Source organism: Pristiophorus japonicus, chromosome 1 (genome assembly GCF_044704955.1).
Source record: "Pristiophorus japonicus isolate sPriJap1 chromosome 1, sPriJap1.hap1, whole genome shotgun sequence".
Lineage (NCBI taxonomy): Eukaryota > Metazoa > Chordata > Chondrichthyes > Pristiophoridae > Pristiophorus > Pristiophorus japonicus.
The window spans coordinates 467,816,155-467,843,472 of record NC_091977.1 but is presented as its reverse complement, the minus strand read 5'-3'; the positions used below and the strand labels follow the sequence as shown (position 1 = coordinate 467,843,472).

Sequence of the window (27,318 nt, the reverse complement as noted above, 5' to 3'; positions counted from 1 at the left end):
AAGGTGGATGCAGAGAGGATGTTTCCACTGATGGGGGAGACTAGAACTAGATGGCACGATCTTAGAATAAGGGGCCGCCCATTTAAAATAGAGATGAGGAGAAATTTCTTCTCTCAGAGAGTTGGAAATCTGTGGAATTCGCTGCCTCGGAGAGCTGTGGAAGCTGGGACATTGAATAAATTTGAGACAGAAATAGACAGTTTCTTAAACGATAAGGGGACAAGGGGTTATGAGGAGCGGGCGGGGAAGTGGAGCTGAGTCCATGATTAGATCAGCCATGATCTTATTGAATGGTGGAGCAGGTTCGAGGGGCTGTATGGCCTACTCCTGTTCCTATTTCTTATGTTCTTACCAATTCACAAATTCTTTTGATGTTTTACTGTATTTTCATTGTGATGCCAAGATAACCTTTCAAATTATCTAATAGTTTCCTACTTTTCTATTAAGCAATTTGCACGTCATTTAAACGATTAACTTCCTTGCTGTGACCTATTATCTTTTCTCCCCTCTTATTTTCCAACTCGACTAAAATGATTCGTCATTTTACAAATTTTAGTTCTGGTGAAGGATTATGCTCAAAATGTGAATGTATCTTTTCTCGTTCGAGGCTAAACTTGTTCCACAGGATAGACAGAGAGACAGAGAGTTTTGTTATGAAGGACTGGCTGGGAGCGGCAGCGGCTGACAAGCGAAGGGCGCATCTACTGACCAGCTGTGGACCTAAGACGTACGCGTTGATGAAAGTCCTGCTCGCACCCAAGAAGCCGTCAGACAAGACCTTCGAGGAGCTCAGCAAACTGATCAGTGAGCACCTCAAACCGGCGCATGGTATACACATGACCCGACACCGATTCTATACGCACCGACGTCGGGAAGGGAAGAGCAGACCGGATTTCGTTGCGGACCTTCGGCGCTTGGCCAGCCTCTGTAAGTTCACAGACGCTTGCAGGGGGGAGATGTTACGGGATTTCTTCATTGAGGACATTGGTCATGCCTGAATTTTTAGGAAGCTAATTGGGACCAAGGACTTGACCTTGGAAGCAGCGGCGTTGATGGCTCAAACCTTCATAGCGGGGGAGGAGGAAACCAAAATCATATACGCGCGTAACTCTGCTCCCAACGTGGCGATGGAGCAGGGAGTTAACATGGTGAATGCGACTCAGAAGCCTGCAGGCAGGCAAGGGCAATCGACACCAACCTTGCAGTAACAGACTCTAGGGTGAGCCCGCAACAGAGACAATGGCAGGTTGAACGGACATTTACACCATCACAAGGGACAATACGTCCCGGGATGGGACCACTGATACCCACAAACAGAGTAATCAAAGAGACAATCAGAGAGGAATGCCTGGTAACAGCTCTTTTGTTCACAACAATCTCAGCTCATGCTGGAGGTGCGGGGGCAAACATGCTGCGAAGACCTGCTGGTTCCAACAATTCATTTGCAGACATTGTAACTTGAATAGACATTTAGTCAGGATGTGCAGGAAGCCGGCAGCGAGGCTGGTTTATGAAGTGGATGAACCACAAGAGGGGTCTGCAAGGCAGCGTTATACCTGGGACACAGCAATAGATGCTGAAGTTCAGCGGGTCCAGGTGGCAAACATCCACAGCTCAAACACAAAAACGCCACGTATGATGATGAGAGTACTGTTAAACGGCATCCCGGTACACATGGAGCTGGACACAGGAGCCAGCCAGTCTCTTATGAATGTCCAACAATTCGAGAAACTGTGGCCACTCAGAGCTAGCAGACCCAAACTAGAACGTATTGACACGCAATTACGGACATACACCAAAGAGATCATCCCAGTGCTAGGCAGTGCAATGTTGGTGGTCACACATAATGGACCTCAGAACTGGCTGCCACTCTGGATTGTCCCGGGAATCGGTCCCGCACTTTTGGGGAGGAGCTGGCTAGCCGTGATGAGCTGGAAATGGGGGGATGTGCATGCCATTTCATCTGTGGAGCGAAGTTCATGCTCACAGGTCCTACTAAAGTTTGAATCATTATTTCAACCTGGCGTCGGGACATTCAAAGGCACCAAAGTAAGCATACGCATCACCCCGGATGCCACACCAGTGCACCACAAAGCCAGAGCTGTGCTGTATGTGATGCGGGAGAAAATTGAGAGTGAGTTGGACAGGTTGCTAAGAGAGGGCATAATTTCGCCCGTTGAATTCAGCGACTGGGCAAGCCCCATCGTCACTGTTCTAAAAACGGATGGCTCGGTCAGGATCTGTGGCGACTACAAGGCCACCATCAACCGAGTGTCCCTTCAGGACCAATACCCACTTCTGAGAGCGGAGGATCTTTTTGCCACGCTGGCAGGCGGCAAGCTGTTCACCAAGTTGGACCTCACTTCGGCCTACATGACCCAGGAACTGGCCGATGAATCCAAGCTACTGACCACCATGACCACACACAAGGGGCTGTTTGTCTACAATAGGTGTCCGTTTGGCATTTGTTCAGCAGCCGCTATCTTTCAGAGGAACATGGAAAGCCTGCCATTGCCCGGTCACATGTATGGTGGCCGGGAATTGATGCAGACCTGGAACACTGTGTTCGCAGATGCACGACGTGTGCCCAGCGGGGGAATGCCCCCAGGGAGGCCCCTCTCAGCCCGTGGCCCTGGCCCACCAAGCCATGGTCACGTATCCACGTAGACTACGCGGGCCCGTTCATGGGAAAAATGTTCCTCATTGTTGTTGATGCGTACTCGAAATGAATCGAGTGCATCATATTGAATTCGTGCATGACATCCACCACAGTGGAGAGTCTGCGTGCAGTCTTTGCGACCCACGGCTTGCCTGACATCCTAGTTAGCGACAATGGCCCATGTTTCACTAGCTATGAATTTCGGGAGTTCATGTCGGGTAGTGGCATCAAACATGTCAGGACAGCACCGTTCAAGCTGGCTTCCAATGGCCAGGCAGAATGTGCGGTCCAAATCATAAAGCAAGGCATGCTCCGGATTCAAGGACCCTCCCTTCAATATCATCTATCGCGCCTCCTGCTGGCCTACAGGTCCCGACCGCACTCGCTCACGGGAGTCCCGCCAGCGGAACTACTCATGAAACGTACACTAAAAACTCGGCTGTCCCTCATTCATCCAGTCTTGTCAGATATTGTTGAGGGCAAGCACCAGTCCCAAAATGAGTGCCATGACCACAACTCAAAGGGGAGATAGATAGAAATCGATGACCCTGTATTGTCCTTAATTAAGCTGTGGGGCCCAAGTGGCTTGAGGGTACTGTAATTGGTAAAGAGGGGAATAGGGTCATAGTGGTCAGACTCAATAATGGGCAGATATGCTGCAAGCATCTGGACCAAGTAAAAAAAAGGTTCAGCATGGACACTGAGGAACCCGAGGAAAATCATGAGATGCTGCCCACACCACTGCCAGTGAACGAGCAACAAGAACAGTCAGCAGCATGCACAGTCCCTGCAGTCAGCCCGGACGAGCCGGAATCACCACAGATGACAGAGACGCACGTCAAGGCTCAACAACCAGAGCCACAACTGAGGCGCTTCACGAGAGAGCGTCGACAGCCTGAAAGACTCAATCTTTGACCCAAAGACATTGGGGGGAGGTGATGTCATGTTTGTAACCTCACATAACTGTAACCTTCATGTAACAACACTGTATACTGTATACACCTGAGTAATGCACACCTTGACCACAGGGGGTGAACTTGTGGGAGATACTCCTCACCTGGTTATCCAGGTATATAAAGGGAGGTCCCATGCAGGGTCATCACTTCTTGGTCCTGTGAATAAAGGTACAGGTCACAGAGTGACCTTGTCTCCAGTATGTGCCTCGTGTTGATTTGCTGTAGTGTGTAAGGACACAACATAAACGATTAGTGCTAGCTGGTGATGCATCTTTGTACGGGATCGGCTGTGTGTTACAGCAAACCAATGTATCGGGCAAACTTCAACTGGTTGCATATGCGTCTAGAAGTCTGTCTAAGGCTGAAAGAGTCTACAATAAGTCCGAGAAAGAGGCGTTAGCATGTGTATATGGGGTTAAGAAAATGCATCAATACCTATTTGGACTTCGGTTTGAGCTTGAAACCGACCATAAACCACTCATTTTGCTGTTTTCAGAAAGCAAAGATATAAACACCAATGCTTCATCCCACATCAAAAGATGGGCACTAACATTGTCCACCTATGACTATGTTATCCGCCACAGACCAGGCACGGAGAACTGTGCTGATGCCCTCAGTCGGCTACCATTGCCCACTACCGGGGTGGAAATGGCGCAGCCCGCAGACTTACTTCTGGTCATGGATGCTTTTGAGAGCGAGGGGTCACCTGTCACTGCTCGCCAGATCAGGACCTGGACCAGCCAGGATCCTGTGCTATCACTTGTAAAACGTTGTGTCCTCAATGGGAGCTGGTCAGCCGTTCCTGCGAAAATGCAAAATGAAACTAATCTGTTTCACCGACGCCAAGATGAAATGTCCATCCAGTCGGATTGTCTCTTATGGGGTAATCGCGTAGTTTTGCCAAAAAAAGACAGGGAAACATTTATACGTGACCTACACAATACCCACCCACGCATAGTCATGATGAAAGCTATAGCCAGGTCGCATGTTTGGTGGCCCGGCATTGACTAGGACTTGGAGTCATGCGTACATCAGTGCAACACTACTCACAATTGAGCAATGCACCAAGGGAGGCTCCATTGAGTCTATGGTCATGGCCTTCCAAAGCGTGGTCCAGGGTCCACGTAGATTTTGCTTGGAAAGATGTTTTTAGTCATAGTGGACATTTACTCTAAATGGATTGAATGCGTAGTCATGTCATCCAGCACATCCACTGCCACCATTGAAAGCCTCCAGGCTATGTTTGCTACCCATGGCTTGCCCGACGTCTTTGTCAGTAACAATGGACCTTCACCAGCTCGGAATTCAACGAGTTTATGACCCGCAATGGCATCAAGCATGTCATGTCTGCGCCGTTTAAGTCCGCATCCAATGGTCAAGTGGAACGGGCAGTCCAAACTCTCAAGCAGAGCTTGAAACGCGTGACGGAAGGCTCCTTGCAGACCCGCTTATCTCGGGTTCTGCTCAGCTACCGGACGCGACCCCACTCGCTCACTGGGGTTCCCCCTGCAGAATTGTTAATGAAAGGAGCACTCAAAACCAGGCTCTCCCTAGTCCACCCGGATCTAAATGATCATCTGGAATCCCGGCGACACCGGCAAAACATGTACCACGATCGCGCGGCTGTATCATGTGACATTGATGTTAACGACCCTGTGTTTGTCCTTAATTACGGTCATGGTCCTAAATGGGTCACTGGCACTGTCTTGGCCAAGGAGGGGAATAGAGTGTTTATAGTCAAACAATTGAATGGACAAACGTGCAGAAAGCATTTGGATCAGACCAAACTGCAGTTCACCGACAACCTGGAACAACCTGAAGAGGACATCACCATCATTGATCCAACAACACACACCCAACCAGTAATCAACCTCGCTGTCAATCAAGAGGATTGACATTCCCAACAGTCCTGTCAGACCAACCGCGCCGCAGTGCAGCAATGGTCCGACCAACTCACCCATGCCAGAGTTTGAACTCAGACGATCAACCAGGGAGCGTAGGGCCCCGGATCGTCTCAACTTGTAAATCATTTGTATCTAAGACTTTTGGGGGGAGTGATGTTATGTATATAAACATTGTAACTGTGAAAGACTTGCCACCAGAGGGCGCAACTGTTGGCAGCCCAAGGGTCATCTGCACACCTCGTGCAAAGGAGTATAGGAGTATATGCTGCTTAGGCACTCTGGAGTTGTAGTAATGATACTAAGGTCAGATCAGTTTTAGCTCACAGTACTCAGTCTTGTGGAGTTCTTCCATACTTAACATCTACAACGACTATCTGTCCCACCTGTGACAGAGACTGTGGTTCTTGTATTGGACTGTATAGCCACCCAAGAACTCATGCTAAGAGTGGAAGTAAGTCTTCCTCGATTCCGAGGGACTGCCTATGATGATGATGATGACTAGGCCTAAGCAGCGGAGCATGCTATCCAATCGTCTTGGATCTCCTTGCCATTGGCCCAAGACCTTGATCTGTTAAGCCGGTGTGGTGGCTGGTGTGCAACGGCCACCTCACATCAAAAGAATCCACGCACAGGCATCTTCCACCCTTTAAAATGAAGTTTGGGACCTGGAACATCAGGACCCTCATGGACAACCCTAACAGCAATAGACTGGAATGGCGTACTGCTATCGTTGCCCGGGAGCTCAAACGATTCAACATAGACATCACCACCCTAAGCGAGACTCGTTGGACAGGGGAAGGCCAGTTCAAGGAACAAGGTGATGGTTATACCTTCTTCTGGAAAGGTAAACCAGAAGAAGAACACCGTCTCCATGGGGTAGGCTTCACCCAGAACCAGTGCGCTACGGTTATCAGTGCATAGGCCCCAACACTGAAAGCAACAGACGAGACCAAAGAGGAATTCTACTCTAACCTTGAACAATTCCTGTCTCGAGTCTCAATGGGCAATAAGCTGATCCTCCTTGGCGACTATAACGCCAGAGTTGGAAAGGACACAGATGTCTGGGGAGGTGGATCGGCAGAGAGGTGGTAGGAAAACCAACTGCAATGGTATCCTCCTCGCGACGAAATGCTGGAACATGTTCTTGTCATAACCAACACCTTGTTTTGTCAAAGAGACAAGTACAAGGCCTCATGGCAATCCCCTCGCTCCAAGCACTGGCATCTGCTAGACTACGTCATCATCCGAGTGAGGGACCACAAGGACGTCTTCATCACCCGCGCAATGACAGGAGCTGACGACTGCTGGACTGAGTACCGCCTAATCCGCTCTGTTGTCACCATCAATGTAGCCCCAAAACAGCGGCGGTAACAGAAACGCTGCCACAGGAAAATCAACGCTGGAGCATTCAAAGACCCTGCTAAGAAAGCCCTATTCAGCCAACGCCTCACAACCAACCTGATGACTTCCAGTGAACTGGAGATGCAGAGTGTCCACAGTGCCTGGTTTGCCTTCAAGGCCTCCATAATTAGCACCTGTGAAGAGACGCTTGCTCACTCCACCAGGAAACATTAAGAATGGTTTGACAAAACGACCAGGAGATTCAGGAGCTAATAAGCCGCAAACGCAAGTCATTCTTGAACTGGAAACAGCAACACAACTCGAGAGCAAGAAAGCAGCTCTATAGATGTCTGAAGGCCGAGGTCCAACATAAAACTCGTGACTTAATGAACAGATGGTGGGTGGGAAAAGCGTGTGAGATCCAGCAACTAGCCGACAATTACAACGTGTGTGGATTCTTTAGCGCAGTCAAGACCACCTAAGGCCCAAGCACCCAAGGTCCTACCTCAGGCGTCTATTGAGGGCCAAGAACGGAGAGGTACTCATCAAGGACAAAGGGGCAGTCAGTGCCCGCTGGAAGGAGCACTTTGAAGATCTCCTTAACCGAGACGTTGTCTTCGACATACGTGTCGTAGACTCCATCCTGCAACATTCTACCCGCCACCACCTCAGCACAACCCCAGCCCGACATGAGGTTGAAAAGGCCATCCAACAACTGAAGAACAACAAGGCCTCAGGAGCAGATGGAATACCCGCCGAAGCAATAAAGCATGGCAGAGGAGTACTATTGGCGTGAAACCATAAATTCATTTCTCTTACTTGGAAGGAGAAGAGCGTGCCAGGGGATCTCAGAGAGGCTATAATCATGACCATCTTCAAGAAAGACGACAAGTCCGATTGTGGTAATTACGGAGAAGTTTCCCTGCTATTTGCCATAGGGAAAGTCATGGCAAGAATCCTCAATTGCCTTCTCCCACTGGCTGAAGAGCTCCTTCCAGATGCAATGCGGATTCTGTCCACTAAGGAGCACAATGGACATGATCTTCACCGCACGTCAAATTCAGGAAAAGTGCAGGCAGCAGCATCAACCTCTGTACATGGCCTTCTTTGACCTCAGAAAGGCCTTCAACACTGTCAACCGTGAGGGATTATGGCGTATCCTCCACAAATTCAGCTGCCCTCAAAAGTTTGTCACCATAGAAACAGTGAAACATAGAAAATAGGTGCAGGAGTAGGCCATTCGGCCCTTCGAGCCTGCACCACCATTCAATAAGATCATGGCTGATCATTCCCTCAGTACCCCTTTCCTGCTTTCTCTCCATACCCCTTGATCCCTTTAGCCGTAAGGGCCATATCTAACTCCTCTTGAATATATCCCATCAACTGGCATCAACAACTCTCTGCGGCACGGAATTCCACAGGTTAACAACTCTCTGAGTGAAGAAGTTTCTCCTCATCTCAGTCCTAAATGGCTTACCCCTTATCCTAAGACTGTATCCCCTGGTTCTGGACTTCCCCATCATCGGGAATATTCTTCCCGCATCTAACCTGTCCAGTCCCGTCAGAATCTTATACGTTTCTGAGATCCCCTCTCATCCTTCTAAACTCCAGTGAATACAGGCCCAGTTGATCCAGTCTCTCCTCATATGTCAGTCCCGCCATTCCGGGAATCAGTCTGGTGAACCTTCGCTGCACTTCCTCAATAGCAAGAACGTCCTTCCTCAGATTAGGAGACCAAAACGGAACACAATATTCCAGGTGAGGCCTCACCAAGGCCCTGTACAACTGCAGTAAGACCTCCCTGCTCCTATACTCAAATCGCCTAGCTATGAGGGCCAACATACCATTTGCATTCTTCACCGTCTGCTGTACCTGCATGGCAACTTTCAATGACTGATGAATCATGACACCCAAGTCTCGTTGCAACTCCCCTTTTCCCAATCTGCCGCCATTCAGATAATATTCTGTCTTTGTGTTTTTGCCCCCAAAGTGGATAACCTCACATTTATCCACATTATACTGAATCTGAAAATGCATTTGCCCACTCACCTAATTTGTCCAAGTCACCCTGCATCCTTTTAGTGACCTCCACACAACTCACACCGCCACCCAGTTTAGTGTCATCTGCAAACTTGGAGATATTACACTCAATTCCTTCATCTAAATCATTAATGTATATTGTAAAGAGCTGGGGTCCCAGCACTGAGCCCAGCGGCACTCCACTAGTCTGCCATTGTAAAAAGGACCCGTTTATCCCAACTCTCTGTTTCCTGTCTGCCAACCAGTTCTCTATCCACGTCAGTACATTACCCCCAATACCATGTGCTTTGATTTTGCACACCAATCTCTCGTGTGGGACCTTGTCAAAAGCCTTTTGAAAGTCCAAATACACCACATCCACTGGTTTTCTCTTATCCACTCTACAAGTTACATCCTCAAAAGATTCCAGAAGGTTTGTCAAGCAGGATTTCCCTTTCATAAATCCATGCTGATTTGGACCGATCCTGTCACTGCTTTCCAAATGCGCTGCTATTTCATCTTTAATAATTGAGTCCAACATTTTCTCCACTACTGATGTCAGGCTAACCGGTCGATAATTGCCCATTTTCTCTCTCCCTCCTTTTTTAAACAGTGGTGTTACCTTAGCTACTCTCCAGTCCATAGGAACTGATCCAGAGTCGATAGACTGTTAGAAAATGATCACCAATGCATCCACTGTTTCTATGGCCACTTCCTTAAGTACTCTGGGATGCAGACTATCAGGCCCCAGGAATTTATCGCCTTCAATCCCATCAATTTCCCCAACACAATTTCCCGCTTTGTAAGGATATCCTTCAGCTCCTCCTTCTCACTAGACCCTTGGTCCCCGAGTATTTCCAGAAGGTTTATTGTGTCTTCCTTCATGAAAACAGAACCAAAGTATTTGTTTAACTGGTCCGCCATTTATTTGTTCCCCATTATAAATTCACCTGAATCTGATTGCAAGGGACTTACGTTTGTTTTCACTAATCTTTTTCTCTTCACATATCTATAGAAGCTTTTGCAGTCAGTTTTTATGTTCCCAGAAAGCGTGGTGCATTGGCAAGAGGCTCGGGAGGTGCGTGGAGAGGCCTATAAAAAGGCCTAGTGTCCGAGAGTTGTCGGGAGTTGTGGTGTGTCGGCGAGAGGCTTGGGAGGTGCGTGGAGAGGCCTATAAAAAGGTCCAGCGTCCGTGAGTCATCGGGAGTTCATGGTCGGTGAGGCGAGAGGCTTTGGAGCTGCGTGGAGAGGCCTATAAAAAGGCCCAGCATCCGTGAGTCATCAGGAGTTCATGGTCGGTGAGGCGAGAGGCTTGGGAGCTGCGTGGAGAGGCGTGCTTGTGCAGCTGCAGGGAGAAGGCAATAAAGAAGTAGAAAGAAATTGAAAGGTGTCGTCACAGTCAAGTGGGTAAGTGATTGGCTGGTGATTGGTGAGTAGCTTTTCTTTTTCTTTCTTTATCAATAAGTAACCTTTAGCATTGTTGTTGCCAACTTAAGTGTATTTAAGGGTTAAGTCATGGCAGGAGAGCTCGGACACGTGTTATGCTCCTCCTGTACTATGTGGGAAGTCAGGGACGCTTCCGGTGTCCCTGACGACTACGTGTGCGGGAATTGTATCCACCTCCAGCTCCTAACAGAGCACATTGCGGTACTGGAGCTGCGGGTGGATTCATTCTGGAGCATCCACGATGCTGAGATTGATGTGAATAGCACGTTTAGCGAGTTGGTCACACCGCAGGTAAAGGGTACTCAGCCAGATAGTAAATGGGTGACCAACAGGAAGAGCAGTGTAAGGAAGGAAGTGCAGGGGTCCCCTGCGGACATCCCCCTGCAAAACAGATACACCGGGTACTGTTGAGGGGGATGACTCATCAGGGGAGGGCAGCACCACATTCTGAAAAGGGAGGGGAAACAGCCAATTGTCGTGGTACACATTGGAACCAACGATATAGGTAAAAAACGGGATGAGGTCCTAAGAGATGAATTTAGGGAGCTAGGAGCTAAATTAAAAAGTAGGACCTCAAAAGTAGTAATCTCAGGATTGCTACCAGTGCCACGTGCTAGTCAGAGTAGGAATCGCAGGATAGCTCAGATGAATATGTGGCTTGAGGAGTGGTGCAGAAGGGAGGGATTCAAATTCCTGGGGCATTGGAACTGGTTCTGGGGGAGGTGGGACCAGTACAAACCGGACGGTCTACACCGGGGCAGGACCGGAACCAATGTCCTAGTGGGAGTGTTTGCTAGTGCTGTTGGGAAGGAGTTAAACTAATTTGGCAGGGGGATGGGAACCAATGCAGGGAGGCAGATGGAAATAAAAGGTAGACAGAGGCAAATGATAGAAGTGGAGGGCAGAGAATCCCAAGGCAAAAAACAAAAAGGGCCACATTACAGCAAAATTCTAAAGGGGCAAGGGGCAAGGTGTGTTAAAAAGACAAGCCTGAAGGCTCTGTGCCTCAATGCGAGGAGTATTCGGAATAAGGTGGACGAATTAACTACGCAGACAGCAGGTAATGGATGCGATGTAATTGGCATCACAGAGACATGGCTCCAGGGTGATCAAGGTGGGAACTCAACATCCAAGGGTATTCAGCATTTAGGAAGGATAGACAGAGAGGAAAAGGAGGCGGGGTGGCGTTGCTGGTCAAAGAAGAAATTAAGGCAATAGTAAGGAAGGACATTAGCTTGGATGATGTGGAATCGGTATGGGTGGAGCTGCGGAATACCAAAAGGGCAGAAAACGCTGGTGGGAGTTGTGTACAGGCCACCAAACAGTAGTAGTGAGGTTCGGGAAAGCATAAAACAAGAAATAAGGGATGTGTGCAATAAAGGTACAGCAGTTATCATGGGTGATTTTAATTTACATAGAGATTGGGTCAACCAAACTGGTAGCAATGCGGTGGAGGAGGATTTCCTGGAGTGTATTAGGGATGGTTTTCTTGACCAATATGTGGAGGAACCGACTAGAGAGCTGGCCATCCTAGACTGGGTTATGTGTAATGAGAAGGGACTAATTAGCAATCTTGTTGTGCGAGGCCCCTTGGGGAAGACTGACCATAATATGGTAGAATTCTTTATTAAGATTCAGCGTGACACAGTTAATTCAGAAACTAGGGTGCTAAACTTAAGGAAAGCTAACTTCGATGGCATGAGGCGTGAATTGGCTAGAATAGACTGGCAAATGATACTTAAAGGGTTGACGGTGGATAGGCAATGGCAAACATTTATCGATCACATGGATGAACTTCAACAGTTCTACATCCCTGTCTGGAGTAAAAAATAAAACAGGACTGTGGCTCAACCATGGCTTACAAGGGAAATTAAGGATAGTGTTAGATCCAAGGAAGAGGCTTAGAAATTGTCCAGAAAAAGTAGCAAACCTGAGGACTGGGAGAAATTTAGAATTCAGCAGAGGAGGACAAAGGGTTTAATTCTAAGGGGGAAAATAGAGTATGAGAGGAAGCTTGCCGGGAACATAAAAACTGACTGCAAAAGCTTCTATAGATATGTGAAGAGAAAAAGATTGGTGAAAACAAACGTAGGTCCCTTGCAGTCGGATTCAGGTGAATTAATAATGGGAAACAAAGAAATGGCAGACCAATTGAACAAATACTTTATTTCTGTCTTCATGAAGGAAGACACAAATGACCTTCCGGATGTACTACGGGACCGAGGTTCTAGTGAGAAGGAGGAACTGAAGGATATCCTTATTAGGCGGGAAATTGTGTTGGGGAAATAGATGGGATTGAAGGCCGATAAATCCCCAGGGCCTGATAGTCTGCATCCCAGAGTACTTAAGGAGGTGGCCCTAGAAATAGTGGATGCATTGGTAATCATTTTCCAACAGTCTATCGACTTTGGATCAGTTCCTGTGGACTGAAGGGTAGCTAATGTAACACCACTTTTTAGAAAAGGAGGGAGAGAGAAAACGCGTAATTATAGACCGGTTAGCCTGACATCAGTAGTGGGGAAAATGTTGGAATCTATTATTAACGATGAAATAGCAGCGTATTTGAAATGCGGTGACAGGATCGGTCCAAGTCAGCATGGATTTATGAAAGAGAAATCCTGCTTAACAAATCTTCTGGAATTTTTTGAGGATGTATCTCGCAGAGTGGACAAGGGAGAACCAGTGGATGTGGTGTATTTGGACTTTCAAAAGGCCTTTGACAAGATACCACATAAGAGATTGGTGATCAAGATCAAGGCACATGGTACTGGGGGTAATGTACTGGCGTGGATAGAGAATTCATTGGCAGGCAGGAAGCAGAGAGTCGGGATAAACGTGTCCTTTTTGGAATGGGAGGCAGTAACTAGTGGAGTACTGCAGGGCTCAGTGCTGGGACCCCAGCTCGTCACAATGATTTGTATGAATGAATTGAGAGTAATATCTCCAAGTTTGCAGATGACACTACACTGGGTGGCGGTGTGAGCTGTGAGGAGGATGCTGAGAGTCTGCAGAGTGATTTGGACAGGTTAGGAGAGTGGGCAAATGCATGGCAGATGCAGTATAGTATGGATAAATGTGATCTGATCCACTTTGGTGGCAAAAACACGAAGGCAGAAATTATCTGAATGGCGGCAGATTAGGAAAAGGGAAGGCGCAACGAGACCTGGGTGTCATGGTTCACCAGTCATTGAAAGTTGGCATGCAGGTACAGCAGGCGGTGAAGAAGACAAATGGCATGTTGGCCTTCATAGCTAGGGGATTTGAGTACAGGAGCAGGGAAGCCTTACTGCAATTGTACAGGGCCTTGGTGAGGCCTCACCTGGAATATTGTGTTCAGTTTTGGTCTCCTAATCTGAAGAAGGACGTTCTTGCTATTGAGGGAGTTCAGCGAAGGTTCACCAGACTGATTCCAGGGATGGCTGGACTGACATATGAGGAGAGACTTGATCAACTGGGCCTTTGTACACTAGAGTTTAGAAGGATGAGAGGGGATCTCATAGAAACGTATAAGATGCTGACGGGACGGGACAGGTTAGATGCGGGAAGAATGTTCCCGATGTTGGGGAAGTCCAGAACCAGGGGACACAGTCTTAGGATAAGGGGTAAGCCATTTAGGTCTGAGATGAGGAGAAACTTCTTCACTCAGAGAGTTGTTAACCTGTGGAATTCCGTGCCACAGAGAGTCGTTGATGCCAGTTCATTGTATATATTGAAGAGGGAGTTAGATGTGGCCCTTACGGCTAAAGGGATCAAGGGGTATGGAGAGAAAGTAGGAAAGGGGTACTGCGGTGAATGATCAGCCATGATCATATTGAATGATGGTGCAGGCTCAAAGGACCGAAGGGCCTACTTCCTGCACCTACTTTCCATGTTTCTGTTTCCTCTCATACTCTATTTTCCCCCTCCTGATTAAACCCATTGTCCTCCTCTGCTGTATTACAAAATTCTCCCAGTCCTCAGGTTTGCTGCTTTTTCTGCCTAATTTATATGCCTCTTCCTTAGATTTAACACTCTCCTTAATTTCCCTTGTTAGCCACGGTTGAGCCACCTTCCCCGTTTTATTTTTACTTCAGACAGGGATGTACAATTATTGAAGTTCATCCATGTGATCTTTAAATGTTTGCCATTGCCTATCCACTGTCAACCCTTTAAGTATCACTCGCCAGTCTATTCTAGCCAATTCACGTCTCATAGAAACATAGAAACATAGAAAATAGGTGCAGGAATCGGCCATTTGGCCCTTCGAGCCTGCACCGCCATTCAATGAGTTCATGGCTGAACTCATACTATCGAAGTTACCTTTCCCCAAGTTAAGGACCCTAGTCTCTGAATTAACTGTGTCACTCTCCATCTTTATGAAAAACTCTACCATATTGTGGTCACGCATCCCCAAGGGGCCTCGCGCAACAAGATTTTTAATTAGTCCTTTCTCACTATCCATCACCCAGTCTAGAATGGCCAGCCCTCTCGTTGGTTCCTCAACATATTGGTCGAGGAAACCATCCCTAATACACTCCAGGAAATCCTCCTCCACCCGCATTGCTAGCAGTTTGGTTAGCCCAGTCAATATGTTGATTAAAGTCGCCCATGATAACTGCTGTACCTTAATTGCACGCATCCCTAATTTCTTGTTTTATGCTGTCTCCATCCCATTACTACTGTTTGGTGGTCTGTACACAACTCCCACTAGCATTTTCTGTCCTTTGGTATTCCGTAGCTCCACCCATACAGATTCCACATCATCCAAGCTAATGTCCTTCCTTACTATTGCATTAATTTCCTCTTTAACCAGCAACGCCACCCCACCTCCTTTTCCTTTCTGTCTATCCTTCCTAACCCCTGGATGTTGAGTTCCCAGCCTTGGTCACCCTGGAGCCATGTCTCCGTGATGCCAATTACATCATATCCGTTAACTGCTATCTGCGCACTTAATTCGTCCACCTTATTCCGAATACTCCTCGCATTGAGGCACAGAGCCTTCAGGCTTGTCTTTTTAACAACCCTTGCCCCTTTAGGATTTTGCTGTAATGTGGCCCTTTTTGTTTTTTGCCTTGGGATTCTCTGCCCTCCAATTTTACTTTTCTTCTTTCTACCTTTTGCTTCTGCCCCCATTCTACTTCCCTCTGTCTCCCTGCATCGGTTCCCATCCCACTACCATATTAATTTAAACCCTCCCCAACAGCACTAACAAACACTCCCCCTCGGACATTGGTTCTGGTCCTGCCCAGGTGCAGACTGTCCGGTTTGTACTGGTCCCACCTCCCCCAGAACCGGTTCCAATGTCCTAGGAATTTGAGCCCCTCCCTTCTGCACCATTCCTCAAGCCACAAATTCATCTGAGCTATCCTGCGATTCCTACTCTGACTAGCTCGTGGCACTGGTAGCAATCCTGAGATTACTACTTTTGAGGTCCTACTTTTTAATTTAGCTCCTAGCTCCTTAAATTCGTCTTGTAGGACCTCATCCCATTTTTTACCGATATTGTTGGTACCTATATGCACCACAGCAACTGGCTGTTTATCCTCCCCCTTCAAAATGTCCTGCACCCGCTCCGAGACATCCTTGACTCTTGCACCAGGGAGGCAACATACCATCCTGGAGTCTCGGTTGCAGCCGCAGAAATGCCTATCTATTCCCCTTACAATAGAATCCCCTGTCAGTATAGCTCTCCCACTTTTTTCCCTGCCCTCCTGTGCAGCAGAGCCACCCACGGTGTCATGGACTTGGCTGCTGCTGCCCTCCCCGATGAGTCATCCCCTCAACAGTACCCAAAGCGATGTATCTGTTTTGCAGGGGGATGACTGCAGGGGACCCCTGCACTATCTTCCTTCCACTGCTCTTCCTGTTGGTCACCCATCCCCTATCTGGCTGTGTAACCTTTATCTGCGGCAAGACCAACTCATTAAACGTGCTATTCACGTCATTCTCAGCATCGTGGATGCTCCAGAATGAATTCACCCACAGCTCCAGTGCCGCAATGCGGTCTGTCAGGAGCTGCAGCCGGATACACTTCCCACATGTGTAGTCGTGAGGAACACTGGAAGTGTCCCTGACTTCCCACATAGTACAGGAGGAGCATAACACGTGTCCGAGCTCTCCTGACATGACTTAACCCCTAGATTTACTTAATTTGGCAACAATAATGTTAAAGGTTACTTACTGATAAAGAGAAGAAAAAGAAAAACTATTCACCAATCACCAGCCAATCACTTACCCCCTTGGCTGTGACGTTCATTTTTGATTTCTTTCTACTTCTTTTTTTCCTTCTCTTCCTGCTGCAGCTGCATCAGTAGGCCTCTCCGACTCACCACGTTGGTCCCCGAATTCCCCGCTGGCCTTTTATAGGCCTCACCAACGCTGCCCCGCCTCTCCGACTCACCACGCTGCTCCCTGGACTCCGCGCTGGCCTTTTATAGGCCTCACCAACGCTGGTCCGCCTTTCCGACTCACCACGCTGGTCCCCAGACTCCCCGCTGGTCTTTTATAGGCCTCACCAATGCTGCTCCACCTCTCCGACTCACCACGCTGGTCCCTGGACTCCCCGCAGGCCTCTACCTGCTTCACGATGACATGCAAGCCTTGATCCTGACCAACGGATCTAACACAGACCCAATACACATGCGGACCAGGGTCAAACGAGGCTGTGTCATCTCACCAATGCTCTTCTAGATCATCCTTGGTGCAATGCTCCATCTCAACCTCAATAAGCCTCCCACTGGAGTGGAGCTAATCTACAGAACAAATGGGAAACTGTTCAACCTCTATCATCTCCAGTCTAGATCCAAGGTCATCCCATCCTCTGTATTGAATTACAGTATGCAGGCAATGCTTGCGTTTACACACACTCGGAGGTCAAACTCCAAACCATCGTCAATATCTTTACTGAAGCGTACAAGAGTATGGACCTTATAGTAAATATCTGTAAGACAAAAGTTCTCAACCAACCTGACCCCGCCACACAGTACTGCCCCCGATTATCAAGATCCCTGATGAGGCCTTGGGCAATGTGGACCATTTTCCATACTTCGGAAGCCTACTGTCAACAAGGGCAGATGTCGATGATAAAGTCTAACACCGCCTTCAGTGTTCCAGTGCAGCTTTCGGTTGCCTGAGGAAGAGGGTGTTTGAAGACCAGGATCTCAAACCTGACACCAAGCTCATGGTCTACAGAGCAGTAGTGATACCTGCCCTCCTATATGCTTCAGAGACATGGACTATGTACAGCAGGTGCCTCAACGCACTGGAGAAGTACCACCAATGCCGCTTCTGCAAGATCCTGCAAATCCATTGGCAGGATAGGTGCACCAACGTCAATGTTCTCGCTCACGCCAACATCGAAGCATTGACCATGCTCGATCAGCTCCGATGGACGGGCCACATCGTCCGCATGCCCGATACTAGACTCCCAAAACAAGCGCTCTACTCAGAGCTCTGACAGGGTAAGTGAATCCCAGGTGGGCAGAGGAAACGCTTCAAGTACACCCTCAAACCCTCCCCGAAAAAGTGCATCCCCACTGACACCTGGTAATCCATGGCCCAAGATCGCTCAAAGTGGAGGAGAAGCATCCGGGAAGGCGCCGAACACCTCGAGTCTTTTCACTGGGAGCACATGGAAGCCAAGCACAAACAGCGGAAGGAGCACACGACAACCCAAGCAACCCACCCACCCGTCCCTTCAACCACTGGTGACAGAGACTGTAGGTCCCGCATTGGACTCATCAGTCACCTGAGAATTCATATTAGTGTGGAAGCAAGTCATCCTCAACTCCGAGGGACTGCCTAAGAAGAAGAGAAGGCTTCATAATGTTGCTGGTGGCAGCATGGCTCTCATTATAGGCCATATTTGCAGCTACGCTTCGGTTCCTGACTTGTTCCTCAGTAAAGTTCAGCTTGGTGAAGTGCTCCCTGAAGACCCTCTGTGGGTATAGCCTCCCGTACAACGCTCTTCTCCTCCCTCTTCTCCTAGCTGCTCCTGTTCATTTTGTGGCTGCTCCCCATTGTCCTACAGCCTCTAAGGGCAGATCAACCATGACTGCAATAAAACTGCATTGAAGGCTGCCAAAAGCTGTCTAGCATCAGTAAAAATTTCTAACCAGAAGTCAGGATTTAATTGTAGAAGTCAGAAAAAAAGCCAAAAAAGACCCAGAGGTTAACTAACAGTTATAGAGGACAAATCAGCAACTAACCTATATGAAGGGGATGAGTTCTTTGAATAACACTGCTGAAGTGTCCTTGGTGCCTATTGGCTCCACGAGTTGTGAGCGAGTTTAGCCCACGGCAAATCAAGCAGTAAGGCTGCCCAATTTCATAAAAGGGTCCTACAACCAACATAGGACTCTTATTTAAATATTATATTGAGCTTCCTGAATTATTTTGACCTGCACCTGGGCGCCAAGGAGGAGCCCAATCCAATATGGCAGGTGGTGCACTTCCAGCCTTGGATGGATGCGCACCATATTGGATGCTTAAGCACCCGTTTTATGCTTCTAAAATGAGCGTGGCACCATTCAATATGTAAGCCGGCCATTTTTCCCAGTAATAATGCTGAGTGTCTCTAACAACTCCTTCTCTATCCAGGTAAGCACATAGAGTGTCTCTCATGATCCCGTCTAGCCTCTTATATGGTTGCCTTTATTGGCCGAGGCATAGAATACAAGAGCAGGAAGGTTATACTTAAATTGTATAATGCGTTGGTTTGGCCATAGCTGGAGTACTGCGTGCAGTTCTGGTCGCCGTATTATAGGAAGGACGTGACTGCACTGGAGAGAGTGCAGTGGAGATTTACTAGGATGCTGCTTGGAATGGAGAATCTTTGCTTTGAGGACAGATTGGATAGGCCGGGTTTGTTCTCATTGGAACAGAGGAGGCTGAGATGACATCTCATTGAGGTGTACAACATTTTGAAGCACTTGGATATAGTGGATAGCAAGGGCCTATTTCCCTGGGTGGAGGGGTCAATTATGAGGTGGGGCATAGTTTTAAGGTGGTTGGTGGAAGGTTCAGAGGGGATTTGAGGGGAGCCTTCTTCAACAAGAGCGTTGTAGGGGTCTGGAACTCACTGCCTGGAAGGGTGGTGGATGCAGAAACCCTCACCACATTTAAAAGGTGCTTGAATGGGCATTTGAAGTGCCGTAACCTGCAGGGTTACGGATCTAGAACTGGTAAGTGGGATTATACTGGATAACCTTTTGTTGGCTGGCGCAGATATGATAGTAAGTACTGTAGCAAATCGAATACGGCCAGGGTGAGCTCCTGGACTAGTTTTGATCACCTGGATGGGTCGGAGAGGAATTTTCCCAGATTTCTTTCCCCAATTGGCCTGGGTTCTTATCTGGTTTTTGCCGCTCACAGGAGATCACATGGCTCCGGTTGGGATGAGGTGTAGAAAGATTCGGTGCAAGGGGAGTCGCAGTTGTGTGGGGTGAACTGGTTGGGCTGAGTGTTCTTTTCCTTTCCGCATTTGTTCATTGTTCATAGGTTTATATATAACCTTAAGGGCTGCTGACTGAGGGCCATGTGGCTCTTTGTTGGCTGGCGCGGACACGATGGGCCAAAATGGCCTCCTTCTGTGCTGTAGATGCCGGGGCACTCAAAGACCCAACTAAGAGAGCCCTATATAATCAGCACCTCACTGCTAAACTGGCGTGCCTTGATGACCCCGAGACGCAGAATGCCCACAACACTTGGTCTGCCCTCCAGGCCTCCACAACCAGTGCCTGCGAAGAGACACTTGGTCCACTCAACCAGGAAACACCAGGACTGATTTGATGAGAATGACCAGGTGTTACATTTGCTATCCTCCAGTCCATAGGGACTGATCCAGAGTTGATAGACTGTTGGAAAATGATCACCAATGCATTCACTATTTCTAGGGCCACTTCCTTAAGTACTCTGGGATGCAGACTATCAGGCCCCGGGGATTTATCGGCCTTCAATCCCAATAATTTCCCTAACACATCAGTTCCTCCTTCTCACTAGACCCACTGTCCCCTAGTTCATTTGGAAGGTTATTTGTGTCTTCCTTCGTGAAGTCAGAACCAAAGTATTGGTTCAATTGGTCTGCCATTTCTATGAGAGTCTATGGTGCATCCTCCTCCATTTCGGCTGCCCCCAAAGGTTCGTCACCATCCTTCGCCTGCTCCATGATGACATGCAGGCCGTGATCCTTACCAATGGATCCATTGCAGACCCAATCCACGTCCGGACTGGGGTCAAGCAGGGCTGCGTCATCACATCATAGACATAGACATGGATAGAGAATTGGTTGGCAGACAGGAAGCAAATAGTAGGAATAAACGTGTCCTTTTCAGAATGGCAGGCAGTAACTAGTGGGGTACCGCAAGGTCAACCCTCTTCTCAATCTTCCTTGCTGCCATGCTCCACCTCAACAAGCTCCCCGCTGGAGTGGAACTAAACTACAGAAACAGTGGGAACCTGTTCAACCTTCGTCGTCTCCACGCCAGATCCAAGATCGTCCCAACTTCCTTCATTGAGCTACAGTACACGGACGACGCCTGTGTCTGCACAAACTCAGAGACTGAACTCCAAGTCAGAGTCAACATATTCACTGAGGCATACAAAAGCATGGGCCTTACACTAAACATCTGTAAGGCAAAGGTCCTCCACCAACCTGTCCCCGCTTCACAGCACTGTCACCCCAGTCATCAAGATCCATGGCGCGACCCTGGACAACATGGACCATTTCCCATACGGCAGGAGCTTCTTATCAACAAGGGCAGATATTGACAACGAGATTCAACACTGTCTCCAGTGCGCCAGTGCAGCCTTCGGCTGCCTGAGGTAAAGGGTGTTCGAAGGGCCACATTACAACATAATTCTAAAAATCAAAGAGTGTTAAAAAATCAAGCCTGAAGGCTCTGTGTCTCAATACGATGAGCATTCATAATAAGGTGAATTAACTACGCAGATAGCTGGTAACAGATATGATGTACCGTATATACTCGCGTATCATGCGACTTTTGAAGACCTAAATTGTAACCTAAATTTGGGGGGTCGCATGATACGCGAGATACAAAATTTGCGGGTGTGAAGTGCTGGCCAAGATTAGGCTGTTAGGCTGTTAAGCAGACCGTATCCACGCTGACTCTCGGCAGGTATCTCCTGGGCTGGATTGCAGCCTCTATTGTCGCTTGTACTGTATCTTTGCTGTGGTCGAGAGATCGCCACCCACAACTCCCTCTGAAGTTTGCTGCATTATTAGAGGCTCCATCTATCTCAGCCCATGCTTCTTTTACCCGCAAACACAGTAGAGGCTGTGGCTGAACGACGCTAGTCAAGCCAGCTGGAATGATTGCTATATCGGTGTTCGATTCGCGAACAGCTTTCACAGCAGAATCCACTCGATTTTTCATGTTAAGGTCTGTATTCGATCTCAAAAAGGTGACTCGCATGATACATGAGATATATGGTAAAATCATGTTTTGGGGACGAAAATTTAGGGGTCGCATGATACGCGAGATCGCAGGATACGCGAGTATATACGGTAATTGGGATTACATAGAAACATAGAAAATAGGTGCAGGAATCGGCTATTCGGCCCTTCGAGACTGCACCACCATTCAATACGATCATGGCTGATCATGAACCCCATTCCTGCTTTCTCTCCATACCCCTTGATCCCTTTAGCCAAAAGGGCCACATCTAACTCCCTTTTGAATATATCTAACGAACTGGCCTCAACAACTTTCTGTGGTAGAGAATTCCACAGGTTCACAATTCTCTGAGTGAAGAAGTTTCTCCACATCTTGGTCCGAAATGGCTTACCCCTTATCCTTAGACAGTGACCTCTGGTTCTGGACTTCCCCAACAACAGGAACATTCTTCCTGCATCTAACCTATCCAATCCCATCAGAATTTTATTTGTTTCGATGAGATCCCCTCTCATTCTTCTAAATTCCAGTGAATATAAACCTAGTCGATCCAGTCTTCATATGTCAGTCCTGCCATCCCAGGAATCAGTCTGGTGAACCTTTGCTGCACACCCTCAATAGCAAGAATGTCCTTCCTCAGATTAGTGGACCAAAACTGTACACAATATTCAAGGTGTGGCCTCACAAAGGCCCTGTACAACTGCAGTAAGACCTCCCTGCTCCTACACTCTTGCTATGAAGGCCAACATGCCATTTGCCTTCTTCACCGCCTGCTGTACCTGCATGCCAAATTTCAATGACTGATGTACCATGACACCCAAGTCTCGTTGCACCTCCTCTTTTCCTAATCTATCACCATTCAGATAATATTCTGCCTCCCTGTTTTTGCCACCAAGGTAGATAACCTCACATTTATCTACATTATACTGCATCTGCCATGCATTTGCACACTCACCTAACCTGTCCAAGTTACCCTGCAGCCTCTTAGCATCCTCCTCACAGCTCACACTGCCACACAGCTTAGTGTCATCTGCAAACTTGTAGATATTACATTCAATTCCTTCGTCCAAATCATTAATGTATATTGCAAGTAGCTAGGGGCCCAGCACTGAACCTTGCGGTACCCCACTAATCACTGCCTGGCATTCTGAAAAGGACCCGCTTACTCCTACTCTTTGCTTCCTGTCTGCCAACCAGTTCTCTTTTCCACGTCAATACATTACCCCCAATAACATGTGCTTTTATTTTGCACACTAATCTCTTGTGTGGGACCTTGTCAAAAGCCTTTTGAAAATCTAAATACACCACATCCACTGGTTCTCCCTTGCCCACTCTACTCGTTACATCCTCAAAAAATTCGATTAGATTTGTCAAGCATGATTTCCCTTTCATAAATCCATACTGACTTGGACCGATCCTGTCGCTGCTTTCCAAATGCGCTGCTATCACGTCTTTAGTAATTGATTCCAACATTTTCCCCACTACTGATGTCAGGCTGACCGGACTATGATTCCTTGTTTTCTCTCTCCCTCCTTTTTTAAAAAGTGGGCTACCCTACATTAGCGACCCGGAACTGATCCAGAGTTTATAGAATATTGGAATATGGCAACCAATGCATCCACTATTTCTAGTGCCACTTCCTTAAGTACTCTGGGATGCAGACCATCCGGCCCTGGAGATTTAGCGACCTTCAATCCCATCAATTTCCCTAACACAATTTGCTGACTAATAAAGATTTTCTTCAGTTCCTCCTTCTCGCTGGACCCTCAGTCCCCTAATATTTCCAGAAGATTATTTGTGTCTTCCTCAGTGAAGACAGAACCAAAGTATTTGTTCAATTGGCCTGCCATTTCTTTGTTCCCCATTATAAATTCACCTGATTCTGACTGCAAGGGACCGACATTTGTCTTCACTAATCGTTTTCTCTTCACGTACTTATAGAAGCTTTTGCAGTCAGTTTTTATGTTCCCTGCAAGCTTACTCTCGTACTCTATTTTCCCCATCCTAATTAAACCCTTTGTCCTCCTCTGCTGTATTCTAAATTTCTCCCAGTTCTCAGGCTTGTTACTTTTTCTGGCCAATTTATATGCCTTTTCCTTGGATTTAACACGATCCCTAATTTCCCTTGTAAGCCACGGTTGAGCCACCTTCCCCGTTTTATTTTTATGCCAGACAGGGATGTACAATTATTAAAGTTCATCCATGTGATCTTTAAATGTCTGCCATTGCCTATCCACTGTCAGCCTTTTAGTATCATTTGCCAGTCTATCCTAGCCAATTCACGTCTCATACCATCGAAGTTACCTTTCTTTAATTTCAGGACCCTAGTCTCTGAATTAACTGTGTCACTCTCCATCTTAATGTAGAATTCTACCATATTATGATCATTCTTCCCTAAGGGGCCTCGCACAACAAGATTACCAATTAATCCTCTCTCATTACACAAGACCCAGTCTGCTCTCTAGTTGGTTCCTCGACATATTGGTCTAGAAAACCATCCCTTATACACTTCAGAAAATCCTCCCCCACCGTATTGCTGCCAGTTTGGTGAGCCCAATCTATATATAGATTAAAGTCACGAATGATAACTGCTGCACCTTTATTGCACGCATCCCTAATTTCCTGTTTGATGCCATCCCCAACCTCACTACCACTGTTTGGTGGTCTGTACACAACTCCCACTAGCGTTTTCTGCCCTTTGGTGTTACACAGCTCTACCTATACAGATTCCACATCATCCAAACGAATGTCCTTCCTTACTATTGTGTTAAACTACTCTTTAACCAGAAACGCTACCCCACCTCCTTTTCCTTTCTTTTTATCCTTCCTGAATATTGAATACCCTTGGATATTGTGTTCCGAGCCTTGGTCACCCTGGAGCCATGTCTCCGTAATCACAATTACATCATATCCAATAGGTGCAGGAGTAGGCCATTCGGCCCTTCGAGCCTGCACCATCATTCAATAAGGTCATGGCTGATCATTCCCTCAGTACCCCTTTCCTGCTTTCTCTCCATACCCCTTGATCTCTTTAGCCGCAAGGGCCATATCTAACTCCCTCTTGAATATATCCAATGAACTGGCATCAACAACTCTCTGCGGTAGGGAATTCCACAGGTTAACAACTCTCTGAGTGAAGAAGTTTCTCCTCATCTCAGTCCTAAATGGCCTACCCCTTATCCTAAGACTGTGTCCCTGGTTCTGGACTTCCCCGTCATCGGGAACATTCTTCCTGCATCTAACCTGTCCAGTCTCGTCAGAATCTTGTAAGTTTCTATGAGATCCCCTCTCATCCTTCTAAACTCCAGTGTATAAGGCCCAGCTGATCCAGTCTCTCCCCATATGTCAGTCCAGCCATCCCGGAAATCAGTCTCGTGAACCTTTACTGCACTCCATCAATAGCAAGAATGTCCTTCCTCAGATTAGGAGACCAAAACTGAACACCAAGGCCCTGTACAACTGCAGCAAGACCTCTCTGCTGCTCTACTCAAATCCCCTAGCTATGAAGGCCAACATACCATTTGCCTTCTTCACCGCCTGCTGTATCTGCATGGCAACTTTCAATGACTGATGAACCATGACACCCAAGTCTCGTTGCACCGCCCCCTTTCCTAATCTGCCGCCATTCAGATAATATTCTGCCTTCGTGTTTTTGTCCCCAAAGTGGATAACCTCATATATATCCACATTATACTGCATCTGACAGGCATTTGCCCACTCACTTAACCTGTCCAAGTCACCCTGCAGCCTTTTAGCGTCCTCCTCTCCTCACAGCTCATACCTCCACCCAGCTTAGTGTCGCCTGCAAACTTGGAGATATTACACTCAATTCCTTGATCTAAATCATTAATGTATATTGTGAAGAGCTGGGGTCCCAGCACTGAGCCCTGCGGTATCCCACTCGTCACTGCCTGCCATTCTGAAAAGCACCCGTTTATCCCAAATCTCTGCTTCCTGTCTGCCAACCAGTTCTCTATCCACGTCAGTACATTACCCCCAATACCATGTGCTTTGATTTTGCACACCAATCTCTTGTGTGGGATCTTGTCAAAAGCCTTTTGAAAGTCCAAATACACCACATCCACTGGTTCTCCCTTGTCCACTCTACTGGTTATATCCTCAAAAAATTCCAGAAGATTTGTCAAGCATGATTTCCCTTTCATAAATCCATGCTGACTTGGACCGATCCTATCACTGCTTTCCAAATGCGCTGCTATTTCATCTTTAATAACTGATTCCAACATTTTCCCCACTACTGATGTCAGACTAACCGGTCTATAATTACCCGTTTTCTCTCTCTCCCTCCTTTTTTAAACAGTGGTGTTACATTAGCTAACCTCCAGTCCATAGGAACCGATCCAGAGTCGATCGACTGTTGGAAAATGATCACCAATGCATCCACTATTTCTATGGCCACTTCCTTAAGTACTCTGGGATGCAGACTATCAGGCCCCAGAGATTTATCGGCCTTCAATCCCATCAATTTCCCTAACACAATTTCCCGCTTTATAAGGATATCCTTCAGTTCCTCCTTCTCACTAGACTCTCAGTCCCCTGGTATTTCCGGAAGGCTATTTGGGTCTTCCTTCGTGAAAACAGAACCAAAGTATTTGTTTAACTTGTCCACCATTTCTTTGTTCCCCATTATAAATTCACCTGAATCTGACTGTAAGGGACCCACGTTTGTTTTCACTAATCTTTTTCTCTTCACATACCTATAGAAGCTTTTGCAGTCAGTTCTTATGTTCCCTGCAAGCTTCCTCTCATATTCTATTTTCCCCCTCCTAATTAACCCCTTTATCCTCCTCTGCTGTATTACAAAATTCTCCGAGTCCTCAGGTTTGCTGCTATTTCTGGCTAATTTATACGCCTCTTCCTTGGATTCAACACTATCCTTAATTTCCCTTGTTAGCCACGGTTGAGCCACCTTCCCCGTTTTATTTTTAATCCAGACAGGGATGTACAATTGTTGAAGTTCATCCATGTGATCTTTAAATGTTTGCCATTGCCTATCCACCGTCAACCCTTGAAGTATCACTCGCCAGTCTATTCTAACCTAGTCACGTCTCATAACACCAAAGTTACCTTTCCCAAACTTCAGGACCCTAGTCTCTGAATTAACTGTTTCACTCTCCATCTTTGTAAAGAGTTCTACCATATTATGGTCACTCTTCCCCAAAGGGCCTCGCACAACAAGATTGTTAATTAGTCCTTTCTCATTACACATCACCCAGTCTAGGATGGCCAGCCCTCTAGTTGGTTCCTTGACATATTAGTCTAGAAAGCTATCCCGAATACACTCTAGGAAATCCTCCTCCACTGCATTGCTAGCAGTTTGGTTAGCCCAGTCAATATGTAGATTAAAGTCGCCCATGATAACTGCTGTACCTTTATTGCATGCATCCCTAATTTCTTGTTTGATGCTGTCCCCATCCTCATTAGTACTGTTTGGTGGTCTGTACACAACTCCCACTAGCGTTTTCTGCCCTTTGATATTGCGTAGCTCCACCCATACAGATTCCACATCATCCAAGCTAATGTCCTTCCTTACTGTTGCATTATGAATGCTGCTCGCATTGAGACACAGAGCCTTCAGGCTTGTT

At 47.3% G+C, this 27,318-nt stretch overlaps 1 protein-coding gene across 4 annotated transcripts in view; it reads right to left on the bottom strand.

The window, feature by feature from the left end:
* tmem67 (transmembrane protein 67) overlaps positions 1–27,318 on the bottom strand; it is a 432,102-nt gene that overhangs the window by 50,462 nt on the left and 354,322 nt on the right. The gene's annotated exons all lie outside the window — the stretch shown is intronic.